Raw genomic sequence first — 20,353 nt, 5'->3', positions numbered from 1 at the left:
CTTCAATCATAACTGCAAACTGCCTTATGTGCATTTATAAAACATATCTCAAAGTTCAGTATCTTCAGAATCAGCATTTAGACGTAAACTGGTTTTATCGTACGAACATCGCATTTTAGTTTGCGCTTGCATTCTGATTTCCATCATAAACTGCAAACTGCCTTCATAGATCTACTTTAATGTCATCTCGCTTAATATTAAGTTAAAGTAATCTTAGAATCGGCTTTTACATCGAAATCATTTTTATCGAACGAACGCAACTTTCGAAGTTTTAAACATCGAAAGATTTCCGCTGCACTAATTCACCCCCCCCCTCTTAGTGCTCTTGATCCTAATAATTGGTATCAGAGCCCGGTATTTCTCATTTTGGACTTACACCCGAGAGAAATGGCTCTTCATGGCTTTCAAGAGGGCTTTTTGGTTTTTCGTCCACCGTTGTTTAACGGATTGGACTACACCTATTAGAAGACCCGAATGAGGATCTTTCTTATTTCTATGGATGTTGAACTTTGGAATCTTGTCGAAAATGATTTTTCAAAGTCTTCTCTTCCAATGATCGAATGGTCGGATTTAGAGAAGAAGCATTTTTCTTTAAATGCAAAGGCTATGAATGCCTTATTTTGCGCTTTGGACAAAAATGAGTTCAATCGGGTTTCTTTGTGCGAAACGACTTTCGATATTTGGCGCACTCTTGAAATCACGCACGAGGGAACTAGTAGAGTCAAAGACTCGAAAGTTAATATTTTACTGCATGATTTCGAGCTTTTTCAAATGAAGCCAAGCGAAACCATTGGTGACATGTACACCCATTTTACGGATGTCATCAATGGTTTAAGAGCTCTTGGCAAATGTTTTTTGAATTCTGAACTTGTGAACAAGATTTTGCGTTCTCTTTCTAAGAAGTGGGATTCAAAAGTAACGGCTTTACAAGAAACAAAAGATTTAAATATTTTTTCACTTGAAGAACTAATTGATTCATTGATCACATATGAAATGACGTGCAATGCACGTAAAGAACTTGAGAACCACCTTCCAAAGAACAGGAAGGATTTGGGACATAGAACATTTGAAGACCACTCGAGCATAAGCTCAAGTGATGGTGAACTTAAACTACAAATGAAACAAAAATTAAAAAGTAAAAAGAACGAAACTACTTGCTTTGAACGCAAGAAGAAGAACAAAAATTGGGATGAATCGAGCTCCTCCGAAGACGAGGAGAAAATCAACATAGGCGAGGTGGCAAACTATGCCTTTACGCCTTTCGACGCTGAGGTAATCAAAATGCCTTTAATTTACTTTGAAATTACATGATGCTTTTCATAAAGCATTTTTCTTTTTTATTTAATTTTCTTGAAAATTGCATGTTTAATAATTTTATAATGAAAATACAAACAATTAGGAATCATGCTTATCATTCTAGTAATTTTGAAAATAATCATAAAAATTGCATGTTTATGATAAACAAAATGATTTTAATTAAAAATACCTTATGAAATCATGCTATATGTGGTTGAGAAGTAATAATGTGTATCATGTTGATTTCCATTGTTATTTCTCGATTTTGAGTATATGAAATCATGTTTAATTTGAAGTTATGATTAATGAGTATATATTTTTGAAATTATGTATGATGATTCTTGATATTTATGGATTATCGATTTTCATGATAATAACAGTGGCTTTAAAAAAAAATTGATGCATGTTTTCATAAATGAAAAGGCATGCTAACATGAAATCAACCACTTAAAATGAAACACTTAAAAAGGGGAAAAATATATTATCAATGAAATCATGAATCTATTTATGTTATAAATTTTGTGAGCCATAAAAATGATTTTGATGATTTAAATTTGAAATGAGTTTTATCAAAATCATGATCTTGATTTATCAAATTGAATGAATTGAAAATGAATGATGATTTTTCTCTTGAATGATTGTGACTTGTATTCCTTGTATTCATGATATGATTTTTATGCAATTCTTTGTATTCATGAAATATTTATCTCATCACCCAATTATTTCTTTTCAATATTCCTCAAGTGATGATATGAATGCATGAGATATTCATGAATTTATTTTGATGTATGCAAATGAGAAGTTTCGATCATGTATGGTAGGATGCAATGTGACAAATTAATACCATGATGATTTGAAATATTTATGATTTGGAATGATGCATATGCTTTTTATTATGATAATGTATGATGTGTATCATGAATGCTTAAAAAAATTAAATAAATAAATGTTTATATCATGTTAGATGGTTTTACATATTATGCATGATAAGCTAGAGTGATGAGTGAAACAATGATTGAAATAATATGAATGATGATTTGGAATCATGCATATAATAATGAGTTTATATGTTTTGAAAATGTGCATGTTTTAATTTGAAAATATAATGATGCACAAATGAGATTGATACTAACCTTTGTCATGATTTAAAAATTGATGTAAAGGGTTTTTCCCTTCTTTTTGACAATAACAAAAGGGGAGATAGCTAGCTTGCACAATTCAAGAAGAAAGCAAAAATTACACTTCTCAAAAGAGAAGAAATTACTATCTTGAACATCACCAAGAAGTGCTATCTTGCAAATCTCAAGACACACAAATGCAATCATACAAAATTTGTAATTTTGCACATCATTAAAATTTATGATGCTTTGGTGATTATGCATGTTCTAAAATGTTATAAAATTCACTAGCTTGCATGATGTAGAACTTAGCTATATTGAACATCACCAAGGAATGCTATCTTGCCTATCTCAAGAAGCAAAAAGTTAACTTGCACATCTAGCAAAACTTATATTTCAAGAAGCAAGAGTTGCTTTTTTGAACATCTCAAAATTGCTAGCTTGCGGGCCTTAAAATGTAGAAATTTTTTGCTAGCTTGTATATGGCAAACTTGCTATCATACTACCATGATGATGAGCATGCCTTATCTTCATGATTATATTTGAAAAACTACGGCAAAAATATGTCTGAATGATTAAACGTGTTAAAATTATTTTTTGGACTTTTTTGATTGAATGATCAAATCACTTGATTACCATAATGATTTTACACAATTACTTGCCATGATTACATGTTGGAAATTATGTGCTTGAATACAAAAATTTCCATGATAATAAGCATGATTTACCTTCATGATTGTAATTGAATATCTCTAGTAAAACCCTGTCCGAATGTATGAAAGTGTCAAATTTCATTTTCGGATTTTCTTGATCGTAACAATTGTATTTTCTTGATACATTATCCTCTTCCGAACTTAACAAGCATATGTCATATCAAGTTTAATTCACATCATTGATTTTTGACATATGGAATCATCTAGCAAATGCACTTATCATGTGAAAAATATTTTTCAAGAAACATATTTGATGATTCCCTCTTATAAAAGGAAGATATTTTTACATACAAGGATTTGACTCACTTACATATCTTAATCCTTGCAAAAATGAAGTGTGCTTTAATATCTTATCGATTTGAACTTCACATATGGCTTTCCTCCTTCATGTAAAAAGATAACAAATAAAAAGGAAGAAGCAATAAAAGCTATCTCCATGTCATGTTTTCCTTGAGATGTTTGCATAATTGGTATCCTATCACTCACTGTTGGAAAATGACATGAACCAACTTATGGCATCACACTTATATTTAAAATTTGCTTATATCGTTCTCCTTATTGTTGATGACAAAGGGGGAGAAATATATAAATTGATACTATGAGTGCCATATTTGAAGAATATGAATAGATGTTATGAATGTCATATTATGATGAGATATCAAAAGCAGCATTCATATGAATAGGTGCTATGAATGTCATATCATGTTAAGATATCAAGAACTTGAATCACAATTTTACATGTTGATATCTTACCATTTGATGATAGCAAACTTGCATGATGATAACAATAGATATTATGTTTTTCATGCAATGAGCTAAACTTATATCACAAACACTTGATTGTGGTACTTCTCCTTTTTGTTGATGACAAAGGGGGAGAAGTATGTTGATGACATGACATGTTATGCATAAGTTTATGATGACATGTTGCTTGGATTTTTGAATCTAAGAGTTTCTATCAATATGACATATTGATAGGGGGAGTTTGTTTAAACTCTGGGAGTTAAGGTTAACTCCGATTATGATGACATGTTGCTTAGATTTTTGAATCTAAGAGTTTCTATCAATATGGCATATTGATAGGGGGAGTTTGTTTAAACTTCGGGAGTTAAGGTTAACTCTGTCATCAGGTGGTTATCATCATCAAAAAGGGGGAGATTATTGAATCTCGTATTTTGATAATGAAACCACTTGATATATGTTTATGATTTAATCTGTGTTTTGAGTAACACAGGATACTTCGATCAGGATGAGATAATTAAAGCAGGAAAATCATGTTGTGCTGGAGGAACATGTTAGAAGATTGGACGTCGGTCCGGTGGATCGGTCGACGTATCGACAGAAGGCTTCGGGCCGTGGACTCGGGCATCGTACCAAGAAGAGCGGGTATTGTGCCAAGGATATCGGAGTTGCGGAGTCAACTAGCCGATTGGGCAATAGGTTGCAGGAGAGGATGATGCACCGAAGAATCGGACGAAGCGTCGAGGGACCAATGACATGCCGGACAACTTGGTTAATTGCTTAGGATTAATTGTCTCGATCGAAGTGTTTGTTTTCAGTGTGCAGGATTAACTACGATGGAAGAAAGACATGCAGCAGGAGTTACGCCGGAGTCAAGACTATGATCATGTTGGGAGTTCGAGAGTTTGACGGAAGTTCGGACGATCGTCGGAGGTTTTGCGGGAACAAATCCGAGAAGTCCAGAAGCTTGCCAAAGAAGCTCATTGGAACTCACCAAGATCAAATTGTGAAGTCTAGGAGCTTGCCGGAAGTCCGCAGAATGGTTTCCGAGAGTTTATCGGAAGACCGCCGGAAGTTCACCGGAAGCTCGCCGGAAGAAGTCTTGACTTGTGGACTTTGTAATAGCTTAAGAAATGTCTTTAAATTCATAGTTAGTACGTTAATTAGGGTTAGGATTAGGTGTTAATCTTATAACCCGGTTAGGGTCCAATTGGGCCCAAATTCGGACTGGTTTGGGCCAAGTTTGGAGCCCAACCAGTGATCTGAAATATTGCCAAGAGGTGCAACCGCCTAGGCCAGGAGGTAGCACCACCTGGGCTAAGTCTCCCAGCGAGACTGGGCGGTGCAACTGCCCCAGCCAGGAGGTGGCACCGCCTGGGCTCAGTCTCCAAGCGAGACTGGGCGGTGCAACCTCTCCTGATAGGAGGTGGCATCGCCTGAGCTCAGTCTTCGAGCTCTGCCAGGCGGTGCAACCGCTCCAGTCAGGAGGTGCAACCGCCTGAGCTCGGTCTTCGAGCTCTGGCAGAGAGGTGCAACCGCCCCTGACAGAGGTGGCACCGCCCAGAGTCTCAGTCTTCGAGCTCTGCCAGGCGGTGCAACCGCCTTAGCCAGGGGGTGCAACCGCCTGATCCCGGAATTTCGGGAATTGACAGTTTTGAGCTCCAAATTTGAACTGGGTTGGGGCCTATAAATACCCCACCCATTCAGCACTGAAAGAGCAAGAACTTACCCGAAATCTTGATCTTTTTCAGTGATTTTTAGAGCTCAAAATTGTTGTAAAGGCCAAAAGTTCTCCTCCCTGTTTTCTTCCAAGTTCTGAGTTGTAAAGAGAGGAGAGAAATTTCTGTAAGGGTTGTCTCCTAAGCTCGTCAAAAGAAGTGAAACTGTAAAAGGGTGGTTGGCCTTCGTCTATTGAAGGAAGGCCTCTAGTTGACGTCGGTGACCTCGTCGGTGGAGGAAGCCAAAAGTGGAGTAGGTCAAGATTGACCGAACCACTCTAAATCTTGGTTTGCATTTACTTTGAGCATTTTATCTTTACTGCAAACCTCCTTAATAGCTTACTGCCCTCTGCGCTCTTAACGAACGAGTTTCTAAGTTCAGAGCTTTCCGAATCTGCGTTTAGACGTAAATCGGCTTTTTCGTACGAGCATCATATTTCAGTTTATGTTTACGTTTAGACTTCAATCATAACTGCAAACTGCCTTCTGCACATTTATAAAACATATCTCAAAGTTCAGTATCTTCAGAATCGGCATTTAGACGTAAATTGGTTTTATCGTACGAACATCGCATTTCAGTTTGCGCTTGCATTCTGATTTTCATCATAAACTACAAACTGCCTTCATAGATCTACTTTAACGTCATCTCGCTTAATCTTAAGTTAAAGTAATCTTAGAATCGGCTTTTACATCGAAATCATTTTTATCGAACGAACGCAGCTTTCGAAGTTTTAATCGTCGAAAGATTTCTGCTGCACTAATTCACCCCCCCCTCTTAGTGCTCTTGATCCTAACAGTTGAGTTACTTAGCTTGTAGTCGAAGCCCGTCAAAGCCCAATTCGCCGTTTCCTTTGGAAGTTCTTGATTCATCATTGGTTGCCTTCCTCTTCTTTGATGTCTTCCTCTATTCAAGTTCATTGTTTATTTTATATTTTTGTTTAATAAACTTATTAAGATTTAGCGTGCGAAGTTCAAGTTCATCATTGTCCTCATCACTTGAGTCATCGCTCAAGTGGTATTAATTTGTCCGGGGTTCCAAATCCTTCTTGTTCTTTGGAATATTGTTTTGTTTATCATGTTCATCATGTGCATTATACACCATTTCATATGTCATCAACGAACCAATTAGTTCTTCAAGTTGGTAAGTTGTTTAGGTTTTTAGCTTCTTGTATTGCAGTTACTTTTGAATCCCACTTCTTAGAAAGAGAACGCAAAATCTTATTTACGAGTTCAAAATTTCGAAAAACATTTGCCAAGAGCTCTTAAACCATTGACGACATCCGTAAAACGGGTGTACATGTCACCAATGGTTTCGCTTGGCTTCATTTGAAAAAGCTCGAAATTATGCATCAAAAAGTTGATTTTGGACTCTTTCACTCAGCTAGTGCCTTCATGAGTGACCTCAAGAGTTCTCCAAATATCAAAAGCTGAATCACACATCGAAACGCGATTAAATTCATTTTTGTCAAGTGCACAAAATAAGGCATTCATAGCCTTTTCGTTTAAAGAAAAATACTTCTTCTCCAAATCCGACCATTCGTTTATCAGTTTAGAGGGAAGTTGAAAATCATTTTCAACAATATTCCATGAATCCAAATTCATAGAAATCAAGAAAACTCTCATTCGAGTTTTCCAATAAGTGTAGTCCAATCCGTTAAACAACGGTGGACGAACAACCGAAAAACCCTCTTTAAAGCCATGAAGAGCCATTTCTCTCAGGTGTAAATCCGAAATGAGAAATACTGGGCTCCGATACCAATTGTTAGGATCAAGAGCACTAAGAGGGGGGGTGGGGGGGGTGGTGAATTAGTGCAGCGAAAAACTTTCGACGATTAAAACTGCGTTCGTATGTTGAAATCCGATTCCGACGTAAAAGTCATTTCATGCAGATAATAACTTTGAAAACTTATGAAAACATATTTGAAGTAAAGTAAGGAAGGCAGTTTGCAGTTAAGATAGAAATCATAATGTAAGCGCAAACTGAAATATGATGTTCGTACGATAAAACCGATTTTCGTCTTAATGCCGATTCGAAAAATACTTAACTAAGAAACACATTTGTAAATGAGCAGAAGGCAGTAAGCTACTAAGGAGGTTTGCAATAAAGATAAGATGCTCAAAATAATTGCAAACCAGAGAAGACGAGAGTTTATAGTGGTTCGGTCAATCGTGACCTACATCCACTCCTCTGATTCCTCTTCCGTCGAGGCCACCAGCATCCACTAACGATCTTCCTTTACTAGGCAAAGATCAATCTCCTTCTTACACCCCTCTTCTCCTTTTACTAGGTTTAGGAGACAACCCTTACAAGCACTCACTCTCCTCTCTTAAACAGAATTCTAACACTTAAGCTAGAGGAGAGAAATTCTAGAGATTGCAGCAGCGTTTTCTCTCTTTTAATATCTCTATGCTTGTCTATTTTACCCAGGGATGGGAGGGGTATTTATAGGCTCCAAACCAGTTTGAATTCCGAGCTCAAAATTGTCATCTCCCGGAATTCTGGGGTCTGGCGGTTGCACCGCCTGACTTGGGCGGTTGCACCGCTTGGTAGAGCTCGGAGACTGAGCCTCTAGGCAGTGCCACCGCCTGACAGGGGCGGTTGCACCGCCTAGTCTCGCTTGGAGACTGAGCCCTGGCGGTGCCACCACTTGTCAGGAGCGGTTGCACCACCTAGTCTTGCTCGGAGACTGAGCCCAAGCGGTGCCACCGCCTGCCTGGGGCGGTTGCACCGCCGACCCTGGCGGTGCCACCGCCTAGTAGGAATTCTGGTCCAAATGAGTTGATACATTCAGCCCAATTTGGGTCTGTCAAAGGCCCAATTGCCCCTAGATTAAGTTAATGGGATCACCTCCCATTCCTAACTTAATCTACATGCTAACTACAATAATTCTTAAGACATTTACTACAGCTTGCTCTGGTGCATCAATCGCTTCTTCCGGTGAGCTTCCGGCGAACATTCGACGAACCCGGCGATGCTCCGACGGACTTCCGACAAACTCTTAGACTTGCAACGATCCACTTGGCGAGTTCCGACGAGCTTCTTTTGGCAAGCTCCTAGACTTCTCGGATTTGTTCCCATAGAACCTCCGACGACCGTCCGGACTTCCGTCAAGCTCTCGAACTCCCAAAGTGATCATAGTCTTTGACTCTGACTCAACTCCTATTGCATGTCTTACTTTCATCGTAGTTAATCCTGCACACTTAAAACAAAACTTCGATCGAGACAATTAATCCTAAGCAATTAACTAAGTTGTCCAGCATGTCATTGGTCCCTCGACGCTTTGTCCGATTCTTCGGCGCATCATCCTCTCCTGCGACCTATTGCCCAATCGGCCAGTTGACTCCGCAACTCCGATATCCTTGGCGCAATACCCGCTCTTCTTGGCCCGATGCTCAAGTCCATGGCCCGAAGCCTTCTGTCGATACGTTGACCGATCCATCGGCCCGAAGTCCAATCTTCTGACATGTTCCTCCAGCACAACATGATTTTTCCTGCTTTAATTATCTCATCCTGATCGAAGCATCCTGCGTCACTCAAAATATAGATTAAAATATAAACACATATCAAGTGGTTTCATCATCAAAATATGAGATTCAACAGTATGAGTCTTGAGTAAGAATCCTATTAGGAGTTGGTTAGATATAGAAGTCTTGAGTAGGAGTCCTATTAGAAGTTGGGGTTTAAAAGCCCTATAAATAGTCATGTATTCATCATTTTTTTTTAAGGAATAGATGAATCCTTTTAGTAGCCTTTGAGCAACAACCTGGAGGAAGAAACCCCTATAGTGTTCTAAGGAGGCCGATCCCCTAAAGAGATCAACCCCAAACTTAGAATCCACAAGGGTTCTAATATAAATTAAGATAAAAGTCCCTTAAGAAGGGCAAGGGTAAGGGCATATCGGGTAAAGGAAAGGTTGCTAAGAAAGACCCAACAAAGGACAAATGCCAATGCTTCCACTGTGGCAAAGATGGGCACTAAAAGAGGAACTGCAAAAAGTACAGTGCAGAAAAGATAAAACATAAGCTTAAAGAAGCTTCGGGTACATTCATGATCAGTCTCTAGTTGTCATATTTTTCTGATAGTGCATGGTATTGGATACCGGTAGAGCTTATCACATCTGTAATTTGTTGCATATTCTAGCAAAGCCCAGGAGTTTGGCGTAAGGATATTTGTATAATGGTTTGTTTATGCTAGACACTACTCTACATATCATGAATGTAAGTGCATCCAATAGAAAATGAGATGAGGTGAACAGTGCACATTTGATTTATGGAATATCGTTGAACTTAGTTTTCAAATCCCCTGTAAACCTATGAATGAATGGAATGACTTTGAGAAAAAATCATTTTCTTTAAATGCGAAAGATATGAATACTTTATTTTATGTTTTGGATAAAAATGAGTTTAATCATATTTAGACTTGTGAAACGACTTTTGAGATTTGACACACTCTTGAAATCACACACGAAGGCACTAGTAGAGTTAAATACTCTAAAATAAATATTTTAATGCATGATTTTAAATTATTTTGAATGAAGCCAAGCGAAACTATTGTTGACATGTACACTCGTTTTACGGATGTCGTTAATAGTTTAAAAGCTCTTAGCAAATATTTTTCAAATTTTGAACTTGTTAATAAGATATTAAGATCCCTTCCAAAAAGTTGGGATCCTAAAATAACGGCAATATAAGAAGAAAAAGATCTTAATACTTTTCCACTTGAAGAATTTATTGGTTCATTGATGACATATGAAATGACGTGCAATGCACATAATGAACATGATGAACATGATGAACATGAGAACTACCTTCCAAAGAATAGGAAGGATTTGACATTTCAAATAATAGAATACCACTTGAGTGATGACTCAAGTGATGATGATGATGACTTTGAACTCCTCACAATAAAGCTTAAAAAATTCTTAAACAAGAATTACAGAATAAAAATAAACTTAAAAAGAAAAAATACCAAAGAAGAAGAAGATATTCAAGGTGACATGGGACGAATCGAGTACCTCCGAAGATGAGAAGCAAACTAACAAAGACAAGGTGGCGAACTATGCTTTAAAGGCTTTCATGAGTTATTTTTTAAATTTGTTATAAAAAATTAAAAAAATTGAGTATGACAATTGTATGTTAACTCCTAGCACTAAACATGAAAAGTTAGATTTATTTAAAAAGAAAAATGCATTACAAACAAAATGATTTTGATTGAAAATGCTTTATGTTTAATGAAATTAAGTTTGATGTTTTAATGAAATAATAATGTGTATCTTGATGATTTCCGTATTGCTTTTTGATTTTGATTGAAAATGCTTTATGTTTAATGAAATCATGTTTGATGATTTAATGATGCATAATAATATAAGACATAATAAAAATGTTAAAAGTTTTGGTACCATGTTTAATGATTTAATTATGAATGATGATTTGAAATTATGCTTAATGAGTTTATATTTCGAAATTATGAATGATGATCTTTGTGATGTATGGCTTATTGATCTTTGTTGTGATGAACCTTATTTTTAAACGATGATGCATGTTTTTATTTGGCATAAATGAAAAAGACATGCTTGCATGAAATAAATCACATGAATTGAAACAACTAAAAAGAGGAAAGCATTTTTCTTAAAACTTTCTTTTCTCTATCTTATCAATTTTTCAAAAAGAGATTAATGAATCTATTTATATTTTTTTATGAATCTCTTGAAAATGATTTTAATAATTTGATGATTTAAATTTGAATAAATCTTATCTATAACATGATCTTGAATTCTCGGAATTATAAATCGAAATCTTTTATGAATCAAGATCTCTTATTATGTGTTCTCATATCGTTTAAGATGAGAATTTTTTTACAAATCATGATTTTTTGAATTACAACTTGAGATTTCTTATGCATGAATCGAGATCATTTATTATTTGTTCTCTTACAATTCTTTTGTTGTTTACTAAAGAGAATATCTTTCTTAGAATTCATAATTTAAAAATTCTTTTGAAGGTATTTTACTATTTGATATCCTAAGATTTCCTTTTAATTATTTAAGAGGTGATTTGTCAAAATGAATCATGTCTTTTGGTATTCACATGATCTTTGATATTATCTCTCATGACATAATGTGTAAATTCCTTTGTATTTGTGGTTGTAAACCTTATGTTATAAGTAGAGCATTGATGTAAAAAAAAACTTAATACCATTGTATTCTTCCACTCTACTTCTTCCTTATTTATAATGACAAAGGGGAGAAAGAAAATTGCTAGCATATCAAGAGAACCAAAATTGCTAGTTTGAATGGCAAATTGTTAAATCTACCAAATGCATAAACTCTCCTTATACATTTTTTTTTCGGATCATGATCTTGACTTCTTGATTTTTATGACTTGAGTCTTCTTTTTGAATCAAGATTGTTTCCTATTATGCTTTCTATTTACAAAAGAAGAAACTGATCAAAAATGGTATATCGTCTTTTGACATTCATAACTTGATTTTTCATCTTTGTAATTTACCTTTGTCATGATTTGGAAATTGATGTAAAGGGAAAACAATTACAACGTTGTATTCTTCCCTTCTTTTTAACAATGACAAAGGAGGAGAAAAACTTGCTAGAAAACAAAAGTACTATCTTGTATATCTCAAGAGAGGTAATACTCATGATACACGAACATCTAAAAAATTTGCTAGCTTGCATATTAGAAAATGATGTAAAACTTACCAAAGTTGCTAGCTTGCATGTTGTAAAATGAAGCAAAATTTTGCTAGCTTATGCTTTGTAAAGGAAGCAAAATTTACACTTCTCAAAAGAGAAGAAAGAAAATTACTAGTTTGCATGATGATAAAACTTGAGATTATGTTTATAATGCAATGATTTGAAATTATAGCTAAAAAAATTGGCTAGATGCACGTCTCCTTTTTGTTGATGACAAAGGGGGAGAAGATATAATGATATGAGAATCATACATAGTAGGATGTAATATACTTTGATATTTTGATACCATGATGATTTAAAATATTTATGATGATGCATGCAAAACTTATGATAATGATGCATGCAATGCAATGATATGCATATAATGTGTTACAAATATTCATGATTACATTTGCTTTGACTTGAATTCAATTTGAATTCAAGGTTCTATCAATATGACATATTGATAAGGGGAGTTAAGGTTAACTCCGTCATCAATTGGTTATCATCATAAAAAAGGAGATTGTTGAATCTTGAATTTTGATGACGAAATCAATTGATATGTTTGTCATCTAATGTGTGTTTAAGTGATGCAGGATTAGCTTCGATCAGAAAAGGTAAATTGATTAAAGTAGGAGGAATCAGACATTGGGTTGGAGCAAACATGTCAGAAGATTGGACATCGGGCCGGAGGATCGGTCAATGTGTCGGCAGAAGGCTTCGGTCCGTAAATTCGGGCATCAGGCCAAGAAGATCGGACATTGCACTAAGGAGATCAGATGTTGCAAAAAGACAACATGCTAATTGGGTAATATGTTAAAGGAGAGGACGATGCACCGAAGGATCGGACGAAGCGCAGGAAGAACCAATGACATGCCGGACAACATAGGATTCACTTGTAATCGATTATATCTAGATCGAGTTAGTTTAGAGTCTAATTGAGTTAGTTTAGAATGTAATTAGGCCAACTCAATTAGGGGCCAACTAGGCCCAAGTTTGGGCTATATTGGGCCAAGTGAAAGACCCAAATAGTGACCTGGTGGAACCATCAATGGGTGGTGGTACCGCTAGTCTAGGTAGTGGTACCCCCCAGACTTAGTCTTTGAGACTGTCAGGTAGTGGTGCCGCCCAGACATAGTCTCCCAAGCGATGGTACCGCCAGACTGGGCAGTGGTACCGTCCAGTGTTAGTGCTACGGGTGGTAGTACCGCCCAACATAAGTGGTGGTACCACTAGTACCCCGAAAATCGAGGATGAGACTCTTTTAGGCTCCAAGTTTGAATTCATTTGGAGCCTTTAAATACTCTCCTCATCCCTACTTAGATTATACAAGCATAGAAAACTTAAAAGTGGGAAAATGCTATAGCAATCACTTGAGAGATCTCCTCCTCTAGTTCTAATTTTAGAATTCTGTTTAGGGAAGAGTGAGTGCTTGTAAAAGGTTGTCTCCTAAACCTATGAAAAGGAGAAGAGGGGTATAAAAGGGTAGTTGATCTTTGCCCATTGAAGGAAGATCGGTAGTAAAAGCCGGTGGCTTTGAGTGAAAAGGAATCGAGAGTGGATGTAGGCCACGACGACCGAACCACTATAAAAATATGGTTTACATTTCTATTTTGCTATTTACTTTAATTGTAAACAAAATTATTACTTTCACTACCTTACGAATATGCTTTCAAGTTAATATCTTTCCGAAATGATTTTTTCATCGTATGAAGATTTTTGACTCGACGTAATTTATCCGCTGCACTAATTCATCCCCCTTCTTAATTCCAACTCGATCAGAACAGTACCACCACCTAACACTGGTGGTACCACTGCTGGGTCTTCTAAAAAACATATACTTCATACGTTCTAGCTCATAGGCAGTTCCACTGCCTGTTCTAGCGATGCCACCGCCTGACCCAACTTTGGATCATTGAATGGGCCTCCCAATAGGCTGAACTCAGCCCTAGATTAGGCCCAATGGGCTCCTTAATTGAGTTAGCATGGTTACACCCATAACTAACTCAATTACGACGTAACCTTTGATGATCAAGACATTAACGATTACAAGACTAGAATTCTATATTGTCCAACATATCATTGGTTCATTCGACACTTCGTCCGAACCTTCAGCGCATCGTCCGAATCTTTGATGTATTGCCCAATCTATCGGTATGTTGATCTCCCACAACATCTGATCTTCTTAGCGTAATATCCGATCCTCCTAGCCCAATGCCTGAACTCATGGCAGAAGTCTTTCCGGCACGTAGACCAGTCCTCCAGCCCAACGTCCAATCTTCTAACATATTCTACTCCAACCCAACGTATGATTCTTCCTACTTTAGTCGATTTGTCTTTCCATGATCGATATTAGTCCTACATCACTCAAACGCTGATTAGATCATAACTTTATCAATTGATTTCATCATCAAAATTTGAGATTCAACAATTTCTCCCTTTTTTATGATGACAACTAATTGATGATGGAGTCTAAATTAAACACCCCCTATCTCTATACCATATTGAAATAAACTTTGAAAGTAGAAAATGATAACCTTAGAATTCAATGTCGAAACAATTTTAATCATTTTATTTGCAAAGATCATCATTTCACGCTTCATATGCATAGTTAAAATAACATTTCATACATCACATGCATCATCATAATGTCAAATCATGAGTTAAAATATCATTGCATGCATAATTTCAAATCATCATCAAAGTACATCATACCATGCATGATCATTATACCTTCTCCCCATTTGTCATCAATAAAAAGGAGAAAAGTGTAACTACCAAGTTTTTTTTTTTTTATACATGGAAGCTAGTAATTTTTTTAGATATGCAACTTATCAATTTTTGCTTCTCTTGAGAAGTGTAAGTTTGCAAGTTTTTGCTACTTCTTGAAATGTGTAAGCTAGTAATTCTTTCTCCCCCTTTATAATTGACAAAAAGAAAGGAAGGATACAATGGTGAAAAAGATTTACATCAATGTTCCAATCATCATATGAAAGATAACATGATAAATCAATTTGATGATAGGGTATATAATTCACGAATACAGAGGAATCATACATAATAAAACTCAAGTTGTAAATATCAAGAAGTCATGTGACATATCATGGTTTATTTGGATAAATTTTCTCTTTAGTAAATAGCAAAAAGATTCATCAGAGAACAAATAATAAAAGATCTTGATTTATATAAAATAAATCTCAAGTTATAAATATCAAGATCATGGTTTGTTTGCATAAATACCCTCTTTAGTAAATAACGAAAAGAAATCTTAGGAGATCGAATAGTAAATGATCTTCAAAGGAAATCTTAAGTCATGAATTTTGAAAAATAAAAAATATTATATTTAGTAAATAGCAAAAAGAAACATAGGTGAATAAAATATCTTGATTCATATAGAATAAATCTGAAGTTATAAATATCAAAAAATTAAAATCATGATTTGGATAAAACTCAATCAAATTCAATTTGTCAAATCATCAAAATCACTTTCTTAGTTCAAGAGATTCATAAAAGTAACATAAATAGAGTCACCAATCTCTTATTGAAAAATCGATAAGATAGAGATTGAGAAATTTTAAAGAAAAATACATTCCTTTTTTTGTTTCAATTTACGCAATTGATTTCATACAAGCATGCCTAATTTTTTTATGCTAAATCCATACATCATCGTTTAAAACTGAAAAACAAGTTTCATCATGACAAAGTTCAATAGTATAACTCATTAAAAATAAAACATCTTCAATCAAAATATTTGTTACCAATAATTCTAAATCTAATGATCTTTCCTTTATTATTGTTATTTCAGCTAGAGTGCTTTATGAAATGTTTTGGATCTTCGGTCATATGCATTGAGTATTCATTATCAAGATATTAATTTTTGCTCATAGCTTTCGATTATAGAGATGTCTACAAGAAAGGTGAGTTTCTTCTAGGTACTCATTTAACTTTGGGTCTTTCATGATTAGATCTACCTATATTATCTATTGGTATTAAGTCATTTATGGTTCTTTTAGGAACCCAAACTAATTTATATGAGTCATACTTTTTAAATGAACATTTATAACCAAAATGACCACATTTATTGTATAAATTACACTTAACCTTCGGGAAACATATAATGTGGGTCCTTTAACAAAAGTAGTTGGCTTTTGTTGAGTGTTACTCACAAAGTTGACTCATTCCTTTCTGCATACATGATCTTTATTTGCAAAATTCATGTTTAATGATTTGTTACCAATTTTAAATTTTTCTAAAGTTTTTTGTAATAATATATTTTCCTTTTTGTATGAATCTAACTCTTTACATTTGATGCAAGGAGTTAATATGCAATTGTCATGCTCATTTTTCAAATTTTCAAATTTACTAGAGAGAGAAGTATAATCCTTTTTTAGTAATTTATATTTTTACTAACTAATTTAAAATCATCAAACAAATCATGAAGTGCATCAAGTAATTTATTGTAAGGTAAAGAAGATTCATTTGAATCACTTCATCGTTTAGAGCCATCAAAATATAGTTCATTGGTTTGTTCTTTATCTTCCGATGCACTTGATTTGTTCTAAGTCGTTTTGAGTGCTTTCTTCTTCTTTGATAGCTTCTTCTTTAGTTTTGGACATTCTCTTTTGAAGTGCCTTGGCCTTTTGCACTTGTAGCAAGTTATTATGTCATTTTTAAGTTCATTTTTATTCTTAGATTCTTGTCTTATGAAATTTTAAAATTTTCTTGTGAGGAGTTCAAATTCATCATCATCACTTGAACTTTTGCTCAAGTGGTCTTATTTTATTCCAAGTGACATATCCTTTCTGTTCTTTAGAAGGTTATTCTCATGTTCGTCATGTGTCATATAAGTCATTTCATAGGTTATTAATGTTGAATCTCGTATTTTGATGATGAAACCAATTGATAATTATGTTTATGTTTAACTACATTTTGAGTGATGCAGGTCTACTCGATCAGGATTAGACAGTTGACGCAGGAGGAATTGACGTTGCGCCGGAAGAGATCACGTCAGGATATTGGATGGCAGAAGGCTTCGGACGTCGGGCATCGGGCCAAGAGCAGAATTACGCCAAGGATATCGGGGTTGCGGAGGTCAACCGCCGATTGGGCAACAAGACGCAAGAGAGGATGATGCGCCGAAGAATCGGACAAAGTGCCAACCAATGACGTACCGGGCAACAAAATGTCAATTCGCTTTGTAATAATTTTCTAGATCGGAGTAGAGTTTTGGCTTGTGTGTGCAGGATTAACTACGATAACGATAAAGACATAAAGCGAAATAAAGTATCGGAGTCAAGTGCGAAGGATTTGTTGGGAGTTCGAGAGTTCGACGGAAGTCCGAAGGTTCGTCGGGAATGCTGTCGGAACTAGCCGAGAATGAGTAGGGAGCTTGCCGAAGGGTTTTTCGGAAGCTCGCCGGAAGGTTCGTTGGAAGTTCACGGAGCTCACCGAGAAAGATCGGAGCTTGCCGAAGAAGCTCGTTGGAACTCGCCAAGATCAAATCATGAAGTCTAGGAGCTTGCCGGGAGTCCGCAGAATGGTTTCCGAGAGTTTATCGGAAGACCGTCGGAAGTTCTCCGGAAGCTCACCGGAAGAAGTCTTGACTTACGGACTTTGTAATAGCTTAGAAAATGTCTTTAAATTCGTAGTTAGCATGTTAATTAGGGTTAGGATTAGGTGTTAATCCTATAACCCATGTAGGGGCCAATTGGGCCCGAGTTCGAACTGGTTTGGGCCAAGTTTGGAGCCCAACCAGTGAGCTGAATTGGCCTAGGCGGTGGCACCGCCCAGCACCCGAGAGCTGGGCGGTGACACCTCCTGGGCTGGGCAGTTGCACCGCCCAACACCCGAGCGCTGGGCGGTGGCACCGCTTGGCTGGGCGGTGGCACCGCCAGCATCGGGAACATAAGAGAATTCAAATTTTTGGAGCCCAAATTTGAATCTTTTTGAGGCCTATAAATACTCCTCAAGTCTCAGCTGAGGAAACAACTTTTTGAGCAGCAATTGTTTGAGAGAAAGGTCTTAGAAAAGTCTTTGCTAGTCTTGTTTTCAATTTGCTAGTGTTCACCTCCTTCTTTCTTACTAAAAATCTGTAAGAGAGTGAACCGCTTGTAAAAGGTTGTAAGAGGGGTATTTGCCCTTCCATTTCAAGAGATTTGCTAGTGGAAGGTGGGAGCCTCATCGAAGAGGGGCCTCGCAAGTGGATGTAGGTCATTTGACCGAACCATTGTAAAATCGGCGTGATTTCTGGTTTGCATTTACTTATTGTCAATTACATTACTGTAAACCATTTGCACTTTAATGCTCTACTTCTTTGTCTCCGTCTTACTTATCTCTTTAAGTTAAAACGCAATCGAAACGGTTTCAAACGAAAACGTTACTTTTATCGTACGAAGTTTTCGAAAGTGTTTAAATCGTAAAAAGTTTATCACACTTTACCGCTGCACTAATTCACCCCCCCCTCTTAGTGCCGCTCCGATCCTAACAATTGGTATCAGAGCCCGGTATTTCTCATTTTGGATTTACACTCGAGAGAAATGGCTTTTCATAGCTTTCAAGAGGGCTTATCGGTTTTTCGTCCTTCGTTGTTTAACGGATTGGACTACACTTATTGGAAAACTTGAATGAGAGTTTTCTTGATTTCTATGAATTTGGATTTGTGGAATATCGTTGAAAACGGTTTTCAACTTCCCTCTAAACCGATGAACGAATGGTCGGATTTGGAGAAGAAGTATTTTTCTTTAAATGCAAAGGCTATGAATGCCTTATTTTGCGCTTTGGACAAAAATGAGTTCAATTGGATTTCTATGTGCCAAACGGCTTTTGATATTTGGCGTACACTTGAAATCACGCACGAGAGAACTAGTAGAGTCAAAGACTCTAAAGTTAACATTTTAATGCATGATTTTGAGCTTTTTCGAATGAAGCCGAGCGAAACCATTGTTGACATGTACACCCATTTTACGGATGTCGTCAATGGTTTACAAGCTCTTGGCAAATGTTTCTCGAATTTTGAACTTGTTAGTAAAGTTTTACGATCACTTTCTAAAGCTTGGGAATCAAAAGTAACGGTAATACAAGAAACAAAAGATTTAAATATTTTTCCACTTGAAGAACTTATCGGCTCATTGATGACATATGAAATGGTGTGCAATGCACATGATGAACACAATGAACACTTGAACCACCTTCCAAAGAACAGGAAGGATTTGGAACTCCGGACAAATGGATACCACTTGAGCAATGACTCAAGTGATGAGGACAATGATGAACTTAAATTTCGAATACTAAATCTTAATAAGTTTATTAAACAAAAATCTAAAATAAACAATGAACTTGAACGGAGGAAGAGGCCAAAGAAGAGGAAGGCAACCAAGGATGAATCAAGAACTTCCAAAGGTGAAACGGCAAATTGGGCTTTGACGGGCTTCGACTACAAGGTTAGTAACTCAACTCTCTTGAATTATTTTGAAATTACTTGATGTTTTCCATGATGCATTTTCTCTTTTCTTTTGAATAATTATTTTTCTTGAAAATTGTATGTTTTATGTTAATAGAATAAAATGTTAGATTTAAATAATCATATATATGTGCTTGAGAAGCAAGAATGTGTATTTTGATGATTTCCATATTAACTTTCAATGATGATGCATGGTTTTTATATGGAAGGCTTGATGATATTTTTTTTAAACCTTGTCTTTGGTTTTCAAACATGATGTATGTTTTTGACATAAGAACAAAACTTGAGCATGCTAATATAAAGTCAATCACATAAATTAAAACTAAAGAAGTTTTAGTTATCTATAAGAATCATTCAAAATTATGTTCAATGAAACCATTGCATAATGATGTAATGAAAATATTAAACATTTTGAAACCATGTTTTAGTGTCATGCATAATGATCATGCTTAATAAATTTCAAAATTATGCATATGAATCTTGTGATTTATGGATTATTGATTTTTACCATAATGAAAGTGGCTTATTAATCTTTGTTGTAATAAATCTTACACTTTCGGTTTTAAACATTATACATGTTTTTATTTGGTATAAGTGAAATAAAATCATATGAATTGAAACA

The sequence above is a fragment of the Musa acuminata genome, chromosome BXJ1-4 (genome assembly GCF_036884655.1).
Source record: "Musa acuminata AAA Group cultivar baxijiao chromosome BXJ1-4, Cavendish_Baxijiao_AAA, whole genome shotgun sequence".
Classification (NCBI taxonomy): Eukaryota; Viridiplantae; Streptophyta; class Magnoliopsida; order Zingiberales; family Musaceae; genus Musa; species Musa acuminata.
The sequence above is the reverse complement of the archived record's forward strand: the minus strand, read 5'-3'. Positions refer to the sequence as shown.